General features: G+C 36.7%; 1 protein-coding gene across 1 annotated transcript in view; it reads left to right on the top strand.

The window, feature by feature from the left end:
• Positions 1-10,381: 10,381 nt before the first annotated feature.
• LOC107755980 (sodium/calcium exchanger 1-like) overlaps positions 10,382-15,852 on the top strand; it is a 125,799-nt gene continuing 120,328 nt past the window's right edge. Inside the window, exon 1 of the mRNA XM_016572944.1 lies at positions 10,382-10,421. The gene's annotated coding sequence lies outside the window, so the exon portion shown is untranslated. The remainder of the gene's footprint in view (positions 10,422-15,852) is intronic.

The following is a 15,852-nucleotide window of genomic DNA, read 5'->3' as shown; positions in this document are numbered from 1 at the left end:
AGGGGTCATATGATGCAATTTCAATTTTTCCTTTCTCTTTGGAGTGTTACAAGCTCTTGGTTAAAGAAGATCTTTAAGTTGCAAAGACTGAAGTCTCAAATCCAAAGAGATATTCTTTATAAAAGTTAAGACTTGTACACGCCCTCCTAAAACGGCTCGTTTAAACACGCCCCACATGTCTATGTCACTGTGTGGGAAGATTTGCATAAAACCGCCCAAATGTTCACGCAAAGAAAGAAGGCGTAACTTTTATTCTCACTGTAGTATTGTTGTTGCCGCCGCCGCCATGTCCGTCTGTGCACAAAGGCTGTTTCTATAAAGTGGGGCAGTTCCAACTTTGCAAGGACAGTCTGGTGCTTCTGACTCACAGCCTGTAAGTACGTTTTTTATATTTAAAGAATTTCCCACTGACAATTCAAACGTGAGTTTTGAGCAGTGTAGAGTAGCGCTTGTTGTTTGTCGTTTCTCCGATCACAAATGCAGACATGGTTTTATGTTTACGCGGCGCGATATTCAACGCAACGCGTAAAAACACAGTATAAGTCATTATAATCAGTAATTATGTCCCCACTGGATGCAACAAATGCCTAGTTTGTGATGGGTTTTATTGGTTTTGTCTCGCCGTGCAGGGAGACAGCATCACAGTGTGTTAAGGGGCGTAACATTTCCGTCACACGCTTGAGGTATTCAGCCAATCATAACACACTGGATAGCTGGCCAATCAGCGTACACCTCGCTTTTCAGAACGATGAGCTTTGTAAAAATCGACGCGTTTCAGAAAGGCGGGGCATAGAGGAGCAACAATAATGTACATTATGTGGAAAATAATGTTTTTTTAACCTTAAACCACATAAACACATTGCATTACACCAAATACACAACATAACGTTCTTTTTAGCAACGTCATGACCCATTTAATATTATATTATTATTTATTATTTTTGTTGTTGTAATTTTTACTATAACTTTGAATTGCATGATGATAAAAGGGTACATTGGTAGAGGAAAGTCTCATAGTGTCTACAAGACAAACATATGTCCATGTGCTTTTGTAGTGACGTCAGTTACACATTTTCCCGACATGAGGCTAGTTCTTGGCATTTGCATGGTGCCGTTTCTACAGTGACAGATTATTTAAGTTGAACTAATTCACTATAATTTGCTTACAATTTCTCTACCCAATTTAACTTATCTTTTTTTCATGTGATATGGTTCAATTGCACCTTATGTGTGTCGCGTTTTCTCTTTTTACAGTCTACATTTTTTGACAAATCGCAGTTCAAAACTGTGTGTTCTTTCTGTCTTTAACAGGATTTTAATTTTCAGTGCCTGCTGAGTTCACATCAGTCGGCAGGGCCGTTTCTAGGCATAGGCGAGCTAGGCGGTCGCCTAGGGCGCCACCAGCTGAAGGGGCGCCAATGAGCGCACGTACTGGCACGGTCACCCTGAAATATGACTGCCGCCCCCACTGGATCCCCCAACATTATTGGGCTAGAGTACTGTCAATCTGATTCACCTAGGGCGTCAAATTAGCTAGAAATGGCCCTGTCAGTCGGCATATACTGTAACTATGCCCTCTTGCTTCAGTGGTTATTTCAGTGTTTGTTAATGGAGCCTTTGTAAGTGGGAGTTTGAGTAAACATTCTTTAGCTTCACTGCCAGGCTCTGTTGGTGCAGTGAGTTGGAAATGAAAATATTGTTTTAGTTTTTAATATGCTTTTGTCTTACTGATTTAATCACTGCCATCTATGTTCGCTTGAAAGTACAATTTTCCCAAATGCAATTACATTTGTGTAAAATAACCACTGGTGTATTCGCTCTATCTAGTATGTATTCCATCAGATCAGTTTAGTAAATTATGTGTTCGCTCGTCGGTTTGCACATGTAAGTGAGGGAGTGAGAGAGACGAGGGAATGTGGGAAAAAGGAGACTTAGACAGCGAGGAAGAGAATATAAGTGCGAACTGATGACTGGATAAACACATAAGGAAAAAAGTGTTGCGATCAGAATAGCAGAAAGATTTGTGAGACAATTTAAGTCATGTTCTTCTCATTGCAAGTCTAAAGTCTAAACCGACTAAAGCTGTTTTAATCTGCAGCTGACCGATCTGGAGACAGAACTAGGAGGAAAGGATACGTGCACACTTACAGATAGTTAGAAAGGAATAAATATAGAAAATGAGAGTGAGAGAGCAAGAGTGACTCACAGGGAGAGAAAAAGAGAGCTACAGAGGAAGTCGCAGGAGTGAGAGAGGGAGAGAGTTGAGTGATTGTGATGCCCGTTGCTGGGATACGGAATCCTGTGTAGTTGGAGTGCATGTGAAATGATGGAGAGGCGCACTGAGTGATGTGGGCTGATAGCCGTGTTTGTGCATAGCATGTCAGCGCGTGCCTTCATATTTGCGGTCGTCTCCGTTTCTTTCCCTGTTGAAGCTGAGTGTGTAGATCTACACTAAGTGATAAAGGCCACTGATGATAACCCCTATGGAATAACAAACATCAGAGAGGTCTACCAGCGTGATTAGGAAATGCCACCCTCAGCACCTGAATCCAGGATAAACTCTGCTGTTCACCACATTTTAAACAAGAGTAACACAGGTTTACAAATAGCTGAGTGTTCAACATCTCGCTGCTATCTGATCGACAGCACCTCTAAGGGAGAACTGAGTCCCTGCGAGAACACAACAGCTGCCAGCTCTGGAATAGTGTGCCTGTACATAAATAGTTAAACAATGTTTCTCAACCTTTTTTTGCCTTAGGTACCCCTACAGGCACATCGGTAAGGCTCAAGTACAAGGGTTTCATCATTCGTAATTCATCTTTAAAAAAAAATAAATAAATAAAAAATTCAGCAATGAGAATGAAAAATATAATCACCTAGTAGCTTTTCATAACTGCAAAATTGCTGCCATTTGCTGCTTTAAATGAAGTAAAATTGAAACTCATAAAATTAAAATTAATAAAATATTGTGACAATAAAAATGGGTAGAACAAGCATTCTGTGACAATTATATAATATAGAATTTTTTAATATGATGTTTTTTATATTTTATATTATAATTTAATTTTATAATATACTCTTTCAAATCAGTTGTAATTTAATTAGTTAATATTCTATTCATAATATTATATCACTAATTAATATTATAATATTTTAGTAATATATATTTTTTTAATACATATTTGAATTTCACAGTATATCTGTTACCTGTTGTCTGTTTCCATGAAAATAGGTATAGAACATTGCATCTAAGCAATTAATTTTTGAAAAAGTATTTTTTTTTTAGGTTTGAAACACCACCAACAAAATGCAAAGTCTTTGGAATCCCTGTTCTAGAATAGAATAGAGCAGAATAGAATAGAATAGAATAGAGAAAACTGGAGTAAAATGGGCTGGATAGACAGACAGATAGTATACAGTAGATACTATAGACGGATTTTTTTTGTTGTGGTTTTGTTTTTTAGTTTTAATAAAAGCCCTTCTAGGGACGAGTGTTGCAAATTGGCTTTTGTTATAAACACTGTTACTGGCATTGGATGGCTGTTTCTTGCAGTTTTATCTAACTGTCCATATTCAAATAAACTAGATAGACAGACAGATAGTAGTTGTTAGTAGTTGGGGTTTCAAGCTAACTATTTAACATACATCATGCATTGTCACATGTGTTGTGTCTCTTGGTGGTAAAGTTTGTGATAACATGCATTTTTCCATGCATGTATGTATACATGGTGTTGAATTGCAGTGATCGTGGATGAAGTTGTGCAGTATTAAAAAATCTGTCTGTGCTTTCAGGCGGACGGTTGCGTAATTGATGTTGTGCATGTGCCTGTGTGTGTGTGTTTGTGTGTGCGTATTTGAGTGTGACAGGCATGATGTCTGTATAATGTACCGGTAGTTTTAATGTCGTAGAGTGATCCTGTCGGTCACAGCTCTTTGTCTGGCTGTGATATTGTGACGTTCTGAGAAAGAGCACGGCTCATAAATCCTTTAAATTTAGCAGCACTGTTTCCGCTGAGCATACGTATGAAAACGCTTCTGTTCACTTTCTCAGTTTAAATTGAGCCAGAGGCCTGCCGAGAGAAGCAGCATGAAGCAACCACAGAAAAAAAAGAGGATACAGGAAAGGAGAGTGGGAAGAGCTGAAGGAAGAGTGAAAGAGAAGCGGTATATGAAACCAATCTTAGCATCCATGTACTTCTGAAGTTTTGTTCTTTAGGTCTAGTGACAATTGTAGGCTCCTCTGTGAATTCACAGAATGCTGTTTACAAATGATGACAGGCCGTAAGATCTTCCAGAAAGCACCCATGTCATTTCAAGTCATCTTGTTTTCCCAGCGTTTTATTGTTCTTTGCCGTTGAAAGCACAAATGTGAGCCTTTTAATGCCATAGGCAACACAGAAAGACTCTCTGCGATTGCTATCTTTCCAGCTGTTTTTATGTTCGAACAGTTATTGTAAGAGGCATTTCTTGAAAGTGGTTTCTGACAACCTGCAATTTGTATTTCCCTCAAAACTGTTTTATATGAGTTTTGGTGTGAAATGATTCTTAAGATCTTTAAAAACCAAGAGTGCTATGAGTTTGAGAACATATTTTGACGTTCAGAATAATTCAATTCATCTTTCTTATACAGTATATATATATGTATATGTTTATGTATGTATGTATATATATTTATTAACAGTAACACCGCGCTGCATCATATCTGCTGAATAGAATCCACTACTTGTTTCTTACTAATTTTGGGGTGCTGATTCCAAAAATAGAACCTGTTTTACTCTAGCATGCCACACTTTCTCACAACATGGGATGTGCATTTTGTAGCATTTTTGCTTTCGACGACTATTTGCAACTAAAGCAGTCTTGTACCTTTTAATCACCAGAAAAACTTCCACAATCTTCCTCTAAGCCAGGTTAGAACTATTAGTTTAATCAAGTCTCAGTCAATTTTTTCACATGTACGAATGATTCTGAAGACTAAGTTAAATATAGAATATTTTCTAAACTTTTGAAAACTTTGGAAACTTGGCTTTTGTTATTTAAGTTTAATTTTGTGCATTAAAGTGCATTAAAGCTGATGCATATATAAAAAAAAAAAATCTTCATTCTTATTTTGTGAAAAAAAAAACTTAATTTATTTTTGTATTGATATTTCTGATCTCAGCATCATCAAATAAGGTAATATTAGGATTTTTTTTGCAAATCAGCAGAATTTTTTCAAGATGCGGCACTATGTGTAGTTATTATTAAAATGTAATTTTTCTGTACATAATTTATATTATTTTATATAATAATATATAATATTATTATATTAGGCTCCAGCAACACTACATAGGACAAGCAGTTGGAGAATGGATGGGTATTATGTTATATTATATTATAATATAATATAATATAATATAATATATTATATTATATTATATTATATTATATTTTTTATATTGTATTGTATTAATAAAATAGTAATTCACCCATATATGAATAAATAAAATGAAAAATAAAATAAATTTACTAAAATTATTTTAAGCAGTTTAATATACATATGAATGCGATATCTGTCAAATGAGCATGCATCTTATTGCCGTACCATAGTTTCCAGTGTAGATGTCTTCATTGATTATAGGAGGTTGAAGTTTAGGTTAGTATGTAGAGTTAAAGGATAGACTTGGATGATGCGGTTAAGGTTACGATCAGATTAAGGTTGCGTGTTTTAACGGGACTGGAGTAGGGTTTAGGATTTAAGCTTTGCAGCAATGACCAACATAGAATGCTGGTCCAGTAACATGTCCTGCATGACTAACTCATGTGCCTGGAGAGGACCCACTTCTGTCTGGATAACTCTGTCAAAGGTAAATGGGTAGTTAAAGCTTTTCTGTCACAAAGATAGGAACCAGACTGTTGAGTGATCGCTTGAACCACTGAAACTAATTAAATGTTGTGAGCACCAAGAGAGGGGTCAATAAAAATGATTAATGTTCTTCACTTCAGAAGAGAAGGATGGACAAATAAAACTAGTTTGGTCAGCTCAGATGGCCCTCCTGGAGCAGAGACAGGACAGAAACTCACTCATTTGGAGAAGAAAAGAGATCATCCAATGCTGAAAACTCTGTCTCTATTCACCCTTGTCTCCCTTTTCCTCTTTGTGTTGAATCTCATTGGGACCGAGGCTTGAAATGTCCAAGTAAAAATGATCTATGAGTGCTTTGTTAGAGTAGAGGCCATTGGGACAGACAGTAGAAGACAGTTATCCAGATAACAAGGTGGAATAATGTACATGACAGGAGCTATTCAGCGGCTTGAAAACCTGAATTTCTTTGGCTTCTTTCACTCTTTCACTCCCTGAAGGTGTTACATTTTAGTGAGTGATATGGATTACTCACAGTGTCATGGTAACAGTAACCATGGAGAGGAGTGGGATGGGTCAGCGTTCTCTGATATACAGGGTCCATATGTATGGGAACCAGGGGCAACCTTAAGTCAAGGTCACAAACTGACTAACCAATCAAACGTGATGTTTTAATGCTTCAGGCATTTACTAGTCACATCTCCAAGTGTTCTGAAACACTTTGCATTTCTTGCATGTAGCTTACCGGTTTGTTGTGATACACACTCCAAAAACAGCCTAGGAGGAGAAACATGCCCTCCTTATTACTGCTTAACTTTTTGACCTCCTTAAATATCCACATACATAAAAAAATAATTTGGCTGTGTCCCTTCAGAGGAAATTGCAATTTAAAAGTTTGTTTTGCGGACCAGTTTTAGTGAAGGCAACAGGATGTGCATGTGGATTTTGTTAAAGTAAATTTGTACATTAATAATTCCAGTTCTAATTGGTGCAGCCAAGTATATGCTTGTTAGGTTAATGGACTATATTATGGTATATGAATAGTGGGGCTATAGCGTAGCATAGTTCTGGTTACTAATAGAAATTAAATATGTGATTTTTTATTGTTGCTGCGGTTTTATAGAAACAGTAGGCCAGAGTTTTTACTTTTTTCTATTTCTGTTATTTAAATATTTTCTATTATATTTTATATATACTTTCCTGTTCAAAAGTTTGGGGTCAGTTAATGTTTTTTGAAAGAAGTCTCTTATGCTCCAAGTCTGCATTTATTTGATTAAAAAATGCAATAGAACAGTAATATTGTGAAATATTATTACAATTTAAAACATTGTTTTAAATTTTTCTTAAATTTTTCTTAAAGTTTTCTGTTCTAATATATTTTAAAATGTAATTTATTCCTGTGATGTCAAAGCTGAATTTTTAGCAGCCATTACAGCAGCATGTCACACGTGTTGGTGCTTATACTCTCAAAGTTGAAAACAGTTATGCTGATTAATATTTTTGTGGAATCCGTGATGCATTTTTTTAGGATTCTTTGATAAATAGAAAGTTCAAAAGAACACCATCCATCCATCCATCCATCCATCCAAACTTGCTTCCAAACGTTTTTATTGTCACTTTTGATCAATTTAATGCATCCTAGCTGAATAACAAAATACATGTAAAACAATTTATAATATTTAAATTATATTAAATATTTATTTAAATACTTAAAATATTTTTATACTTAATTATATACTTAAAATGAGTAAAATTTTCTTAAGATTCCAAACAATATTCAAATCATAATCAAAAAAATTATATATTAAACATTAAAAATAATTAAAATTCAGTAAAGTCACATCGGCTCTGAATTTTAGGGAGGTGTTAATATTATTATGTCAAGTCAAGTCAAGTCACCTTTATTTATATAGCGCTTTTAACAATACAGATTGTGTCAAAGCAGCTGAACAGCATTAATTAGGAAAATAGTGTGTCAATAATGCAAAAATGACAATAGTAAACACTAATTTTTCAGTTAAAGGCAGTTCATCATTGAATTCAGTGATGTCATCATCCAGCTCAGTTCAGTTTAAATAGTATCTTTGCAATCAATATTATGTTGTGCCAGCTCCATTACAGAAATTATAAAATAATTTTCTGGGATTTTTAGATAATTCCTCTCATTTCATTTCCCCATTTTCAGGTCTGTAGCCTGTTTTGTCCATAGGATTAGTGGTGCATGTATAAATATGTGAGTGTATATATCAGTTAAAATAATTGTGTTTTTCTTAGTGCCCCAAGTCTTTTTCCTAGAGGCTAGACACACATGCACACACAAATGCATTCACACAGCGCCTGTCTCTCTTTCTTAAGTGCTTAACACTACACTACCCCTCTTTGTGGCTTCATAAACACGCATATTTAAAGAGCACAGCCTGGACATTTAAACTCCCCTGAAGGCTTAAGAACCAAATCAATGGATTCCCACAGATAGAGCTCGTCGTCTTCTGCCCCTCTACACACATCCAGTTAATGGCGGCCAAACAGCCGCCTGGAGTCTAAGAGAAGTCAAGGTGAACCCCATCAGACACAGGCTGTGAGTTTAATGCTCTGCTGCTGACACACACACTGATAGAAACGCACTGTGCACAGCTGCACACAGAGATTATAGTTAATGCTCACGCTACTCTGTGGTCAGGCCCGGAGGAGGCTGACAGTTGTTTTGATCAGAGGGAGTCTTGGAAGAAAGCGATGGAAGCATGGGGGAATGGAAAAGAGTGAATGAGCAAGAAAAATTGGATGAGCTCAGAGATTATGTGTAAGATTAGATACGTGATATGTGGGTATTTCAACAATTTCATAACACCTATATTATGAGGTGTCCACATATTAAACCAAAGTGTCTTTGAAAGACAGAGGAAAAATGCAAGAAGTATTTAATAGTGAGTTGTTTTATTTTATATAATGTCATGTTTTGTGTTTAATAATTTCATTATTGTTTTTACTCTTAATGTTGCTTTGTTTTCCACTCATCTCTTTATTTGCATATAAATGAGATAATTTTATATATATATATATATATATTAATATTAATGAAGCATACACAGCACTATATATATATATATATATATATATATTACACTCATTTTAATTTAAATGTATTATGTGTATGTTCTATATAATATATTTTGTATATAAGTGCTGTGTATGCTTTGTTAATATTATGTTAATATTTGTGCCAGTCGTTGATTCTGACTCTGAAATAGCACAGCGAGATTAGCTGATCCTCCACAGATGGTTTTCATTTGCTTGTGCATCAGGGTGTGTTATTAAGGCTGTTCTCATAAAAGGCATGACCTCCACTTTGTCATCAGCCATTATAGAGATATAAACCAAAGCAGAACTCCAAAACACTGCAGACCTTTTTCCTTCTTCTTTGGCCACAGTAATTATGTGCTTTGCCCTATGTTTGCGGTGGAGCAGTGCCGATAGGAGTTCTATTATTGCTGCGGTAATGATAAAACACGTAATAATATCATTGTGGTAATTGTGGGAAGTGTGACGGTGTTGCCGTGGTAATAATTAGAAGTGTGATTGCTTCACTGTGTGTGTGTATGTATGTGTGTGTGTGTGTGTGTAATTTTATCTTAATACACACACATTGTACAACAGCACAGTCACAGCTGAATTCACACACGTGTGTGACCAGATGGAAAGGCTCAACATGGATATTTCAATGGTACCTGTTCTATTTTTTCTTTATTATTTATGAGTACTGCAAATTCTTAGATCAATCGTCTTATACATTGATATAAAATGCGAATTCCATAACATGGATCCCTTGTAAATTTTTCTATATGGAAAACACTGGATAAAAGGGAAAGATAGATAGATGGATGGATGGATAGACAGATAGATAGATCAGAGTTTGCAAGCATTATTAACTAAATTTCACAATTTTTAACCAATGCATTTAATGGCCATTCAAAGTCAGTCTCAGACAGCTAATGACATCGATAAGTATAACCTGAAGGACACATGCATTACACAGCAGACAATACTTGACCACGCTGCTCTTCTGAGCCGCTCAATGAAATGTGTTTCACTCAATAAAACCATTACAGACACCGGAAGGAAGAATTATTGAGGCCTCAAAAGATTGAGCTCACAATTAATTCTGCAGGGCTTCGAGAGCAATGGAGAACACATTACAGCAGCTCCTAGTAATACATCTATCATATTTTAAACCTTAAAGGTCACCAGGTTTAGAGTCCACGGCTAGATGGAAACTGTTGACCTTGACACAGTGAAACTGTACGCACACACACAGGTGATGCATAAACCCATATTATTATTTAAATATGTTATGGCCCACCTTAGTGTGCTCTGTGAGACACTCAATACACGATTTCATCACCACACACACACACACACACACACACACACACACACTTCCCCCACTCACACACTCCATTTGTGAAATATTACCTAAGCAGGTGATTCAGTATTTTCCAGTGACTAACCGGTACTCACAACTTACCAGGCATTTTCCAGTGCTGTGAGGAGGGAACCTGCAGAGCAGTCCTGAACATGGCAGGTGAGACTCATTTCACACCCGTTTTACACTCCGACTGTGTCATTTTCCATCGATGCAGCAATATTTGCACTTTGAGTGACGTTTTGTGTCTGTGTTCGCAAGTCCAGTCAGCTGCGTCCAGTCAGGCTGTTACAAGGCCTGAAGAGAACATAGTTGTTTGATATATTGGACAGCATGAAGTTCATTCTCATTTTGCGTCACTGTTCCTGTAAAAAAAAAAAACACCACATTGCTGCAAGAATCTTTTTTCATGTCTTTTACTGGGTTCATTAAAATGAGCTTGGCTCTGTGTCTCACTGCAGCAGCTGAGTGCTGACTGTGTAGCTTCTGTTTTTTGCTTCTTTATAACATCCTTCTCCTTGGCTGCTTTCTCAGTATAACCCACATATTTTTAGTAGTGTTAGTTTAGTTGGCTTTAAAATAATAGTTTGATAGTTTACTAACCCTCATGTTGTTCTAAACTGGTGTGGCTCTTTTTCTCATCTAAAATGGCAAAGGAGAAAAATTATGAACTTCCAAGCTCTTTTTTATACAGTGAAAGTGAATGGTGACTAAGGGCTGTCAATCTCAAATACACAGTGTCATAAAAGTGGCCCATATGACTCATGCACTATATTCTGAAGTCATACAATAGCTTTGTGTATAGAGAACAGGCTGAAATGCTTCATTATTTACTGAAATTCTTGCCATAAATCGAGCTTGACATCTGTGGTCACCATTCACTTTCATTGTATGGAAAAAGAGCTTGGAAATTCATAATTTTTCTTTTTTTGTTCCACTGAAGAAAGTAAGTCATACAAAATTCGAAAGACATGAGGATGAGTAAATGATAACACTGTGAACTCCACTTAACACACAGCCACTTCCTGTCATGGATGTGTGTATATGAGCGGCGTATGTTGTTTATACATTTTTATGACTGCAGAAGGAATATGAAAGTGTGTAGTAACTAGTAAGGACTGCAACACACTTGACTCATTTAATGAATGTCTTTCTCTAAAATCTTTCCATTAACTACATCAGCATAACCTCTCAGTCATGTCTGTTTTGGGCCCTGAAACAACAGCACCGCCCCTGGAAATAACCTAGCAGTTTCTCAGGTGTCCCAATATTAATGTAAATTACTTTGGTTTCTGTGCAACCAAGTGTTACATAAAGCCTCTTTTATTCAACTGCTAAGTGGAGCAATATTTTTTATTCCTCAATTTTTTTTTTTAAACTGTAAAACACACTTCCCTCTCATGTCCAGCCCCATATTGTTGTCACAACCGGGACAAAGAGGCAGACAGGCAGGTTAACGTAAGTCAGAGAGTTTAATAATAGGAACTTAGGAGAGGCTTCCAACGGAAAAGAGTTCAACATAGGGAGTAATGGAAGCGAAAACACAGTCTTATCTGGGTCAGCACTCCGGTCCTCCCGCCGAGAATTGAGGATTCCGAGGGGGACAGGCAGATCGGAAGGCGAGGAACCAGGACAGAGAAGCTTGCAACCTTGAGACCAGCCGATATGTATTAGTGATTATATATTATTAAATGATATCTTTAGCTGAATCAAGCCGCGCATCGCGTTCTTCTTCTGGGTAAAATTCCAGGGCTGCGTTTCCCAAAAGCTTCGTAAGCCTAAGAAGTTCGTAAAAACGATCGTACGACTGATCTTAATATTACGGTCTGTTTCCCAAAAGCATCGTAACTTAAGTAGCACTTGAAAATCATCGTAGATCTACGAGTGCTCTGGAGTAATCGTAAAGCCCTAAGTGCATCGTAAGAAGAAAGATTTATGCGGTCACCTGCAGGACAATCGGCAGATTACACCTTTAACTTTAGTCAAGTGCAATGTGATTATAATATAAAGTGTATAATATACACTTTATTAGTCGCTTTTTTTGAATTTATAAATGAAATAATTAAAAAGGGCAGAAAAAAATAGAAGAATAATAAAAGATAGAATAGAATAAATAATCAACAGAATTATTTAATAATTATTAGAATAAATAGAATAAAATAAGTAATGTAAATATGCTTCAAATTTGTCAATGACTTACTGACGTGCACGAAAACCAATGTATTGGACCCGGAAATAACGTCTCTATGTAGATATTATATACTATAATATATTTTTATATAAAGTATATTATAGGCTATATAATTATGTAAAATATAATATTATACGTATAAATATAATATAATATAACATAATATAATATAATAATAGTTATTATATCCAAGTTCTCTGGAACGCAGCATTAGGTTAACATTTCAATAAACGCGCGTGTACTACAATTACTAGCCATTCTATAAGGTGGCATTTCAGCACTTGACAAACGGATAGCGACTCCTAAGTAGCACTTAAAGCACGGCTACGTGCGATTGCGTTAAGTGCATTTTTGGGAAATGCACGTGAAACAATAACGAACGATCGTAAAATGACTCGTAGAAAACGCTCTTAAGCTCTAAGATCAATCGTTATCGAGAAACGCAGCCCAGGCTTTGCTTTATACTGAAGGAATAGGCTGCGCTGCGCCTGGGTGTGAGCACAAAATACAGATGAGCTCAGACGGGAAAGACTGTATAGTACCTCTTGTTGGATTTAGGCTATACGAATTAAATAAAAAGGGACAAAGAGGCAAACAGACAGGTTAACGTAAGTCGGGAAGTTTATTCAGAGGAACTTAGGAGGAGCTTCCAACAGAAAAGAGTCAAACGTAGGGATAAATGGAAGCATAGAACACAGTCTTATCTGGGGTCGGCACTTTGGTCCTTCGGCCGAGAACTGAGGAATCCGAGGCGTGACAGGTAGATCGGGAGGCAAGGAACCCATAGAGAGCAGCTTGTAACCTTGAGACCAGCCGACGAGTGACTGAGGTGAGTGAGTATTTGACTGGTGTGGTAAGTGGGTGCAGGTGTCCGTGATCAGTAATCAGGTGATTGTGAGCGGGTGTAGGAGGCTGATTCGGCTGGTGAGGCAGGTGTTTCCGTGACAATTGTCACAGTAAGCTAATTTCAACATTTGCTGTAATTCTTGCTGTAACTTCTTTACTGAAGCTGAAAGCAGTCAAGATAGGACACAATTAGCACTTTAAAGTGGAGGGAAGCCCTGTGTGAATAAATTAAAGCAGTGCTGCCTGAGATCAGGAGACAGACACTTTCAGTAAGTCAAGAAACAGCCTCATTCCCATCAACTCTGCTAAACATCTTAGTGGGTTTTGTAAGACCCAACATTCCAGTGAGACGTTGACAAAAGCTTGACATTGTACAGTTGCTTGTCAAAAGCAGATAAAGTTGAAAATTAGAGATGCACAATATATTGGTTCCATATCATTTATTGGCCGATATTAGAGATTTATAGAGATTTATTTATATATTGGATATTTAATTGCACATGTTCATTTCAACTATTTTTACATTTGGATGCCGTCACCAGCCATCACCCAATCTTTAAAAACACTAATAATTTAATAAAGCTTTTAAATATAATCTTTAGCTAATTTTATGTTTTAAAAATTTTTTTTGACAAAATAATATAGAATTTCAATATATGCTATTTATTATTAATCGGCCAAAACAAAATAATTATCTGTTTATTGATATCAGCCATAATTTTAATATCGATGCGCCCCTACTGAGTGCACTATGAAAAAAATCCTGTAGTTTTTACAGGAAAAAAAAAACTGGCAGATGTGGTTGCCAGAATAATTCTGTAAAAATGTAAACGAGCAACCTGCAAATATTATAATTTAAAACTGTCATTTATAAAGCAAAAAAAAATAACAAATTCACATTTTAAACTGGTAAATCCAGCAGCTGGTTTCTGTTGAATTATGGCCACTGTTACAAAAAAAATAAAAAAATAAAATTGTAGCCTTAAAATATTGACAGCCACCATAATAACACAGGTGGTATTTAATAGTATTTTACTGTAAAGATATTTTGCAGTGTTTTACCGTTAAAATTACAATAATTTTTTACAATGTATGGATGGAATATTGAACACTTGTGAATTGATCTTCGTGAAGAATGCCATTTTTCAGGCTTCTGAGCAGATGTCTTTTACATGTCCTGATGAGAAAGGTGTTGTTTTGATGCTCGGTCGCTCTGTTGTGTGGTCTGGTCAGCGTGGTGCTGTTTCTTCTGAAATCACAGCTGCAGGCACAAGCTGTGACCCCCTCACTCTCAGTCACAGGGAGGCAAATGTCCATGAGGAAACTTTGATATGTTAGCCCTTCAAAAGACCGATAGTGTCAACAAAGACAGTGATACTTGCTGAAAAACGACATTGTGTAAGATACCAGAGGTAACTGTAGTTTCTGTTTTTCTCACAAGATCCTAACTAGGCAAAAGGTAACTGAAGAAAACTGTTTCTTGAGAAAAGGTTAGCTGTTTGCCTTCACTGGTTTGAGAATTGATTGGCATAAAGACAGGGCAGAGCTGTGAGCATTGTTATTTCTGCTTCCTTGACTTCTCATTCTGCATATTTTCCAGCTGAGAGTGTGCGTGTATATGCATGAGAATATGTGCCTGTGTGATTTGTAATATCAGAAGAGCTGCTAGGCTAATTTTCCATTCCTTTGATCTGATTGGAAGCCACTAAAATCTGGTGAGGACCATCTGGAAAGTACCTGTATTTATGAGAGTATAACAAGAACGGAAATGCCCATGTGGCTTGCTTTAAACACCAGTTCCTGTTCAGTTCAGATTTTTGTGTGTTTTTTAATTCATTGCTGAATTCTTATGGTGAGGGATGCTATTGATCAAGACTAGGAAGAGAAGGGGTTGTTTTGGAGAGCACAGTAGTGGCATTCCGTTTGGGCTTGAACCAGCAACCTTTCAAAAACCAGCATACTTTCTAGCCCCGCAGTTGTTGAGTTTGGAGTGTAGTTCTACAGAGATAATGTTGGAGGTAGTGCTGGGATAGGTTTCAGGTGATGTGTGAACCGTGGTGGTGTTTCTTGAGTAGTTTTAGGAGTGGTTTTGGATTAGTGTGGTGATCAGTGTGTGACTTATTCAAAGCCTTTCAGGGGTTAATTCAATTTTATTTGTTAATCATAATTTTCTAGGTGCAATCACTTGAGGTTCATCTTGAGCAACCCAGGTTTGACCTAAAGTGCCACTGGTGCAGTTACTGTAGCTAACGTCAACTCCCTTACACATTTTAAATTCTAGACCAAAGGTGTGGTCACATTCAGTGAAATTTACACAGACAAAAAGGCCTATTGTCGATTGTCTAAGGCGTAACAATGTATGAAGCACAGGCCACACAGAAGTAACTTTCAACCCAATCAGCTTTCTGTTGGTCAACGTGGCAAATCTGCATGACCAACTTGAACACGCTGTGAAATCTTGTTGGGTGAATTTCTGTTGAAATGGCTGGATTTTAAACATTTGAAGAACAACAGTAAATGTGACCGTACCTTAAAGGGACTTTATATATATAT

Source organism: Sinocyclocheilus rhinocerous, unplaced genomic scaffold (genome assembly GCF_001515625.1).
Source record: "Sinocyclocheilus rhinocerous isolate Xijiao unplaced genomic scaffold, SAMN03320098_v1.1 scaffold1764, whole genome shotgun sequence".
Lineage (NCBI taxonomy): Eukaryota > Metazoa > Chordata > Actinopteri > Cypriniformes > Cyprinidae > Sinocyclocheilus > Sinocyclocheilus rhinocerous.
This window is presented reverse-complemented; position numbering and strand designations above follow the sequence as displayed.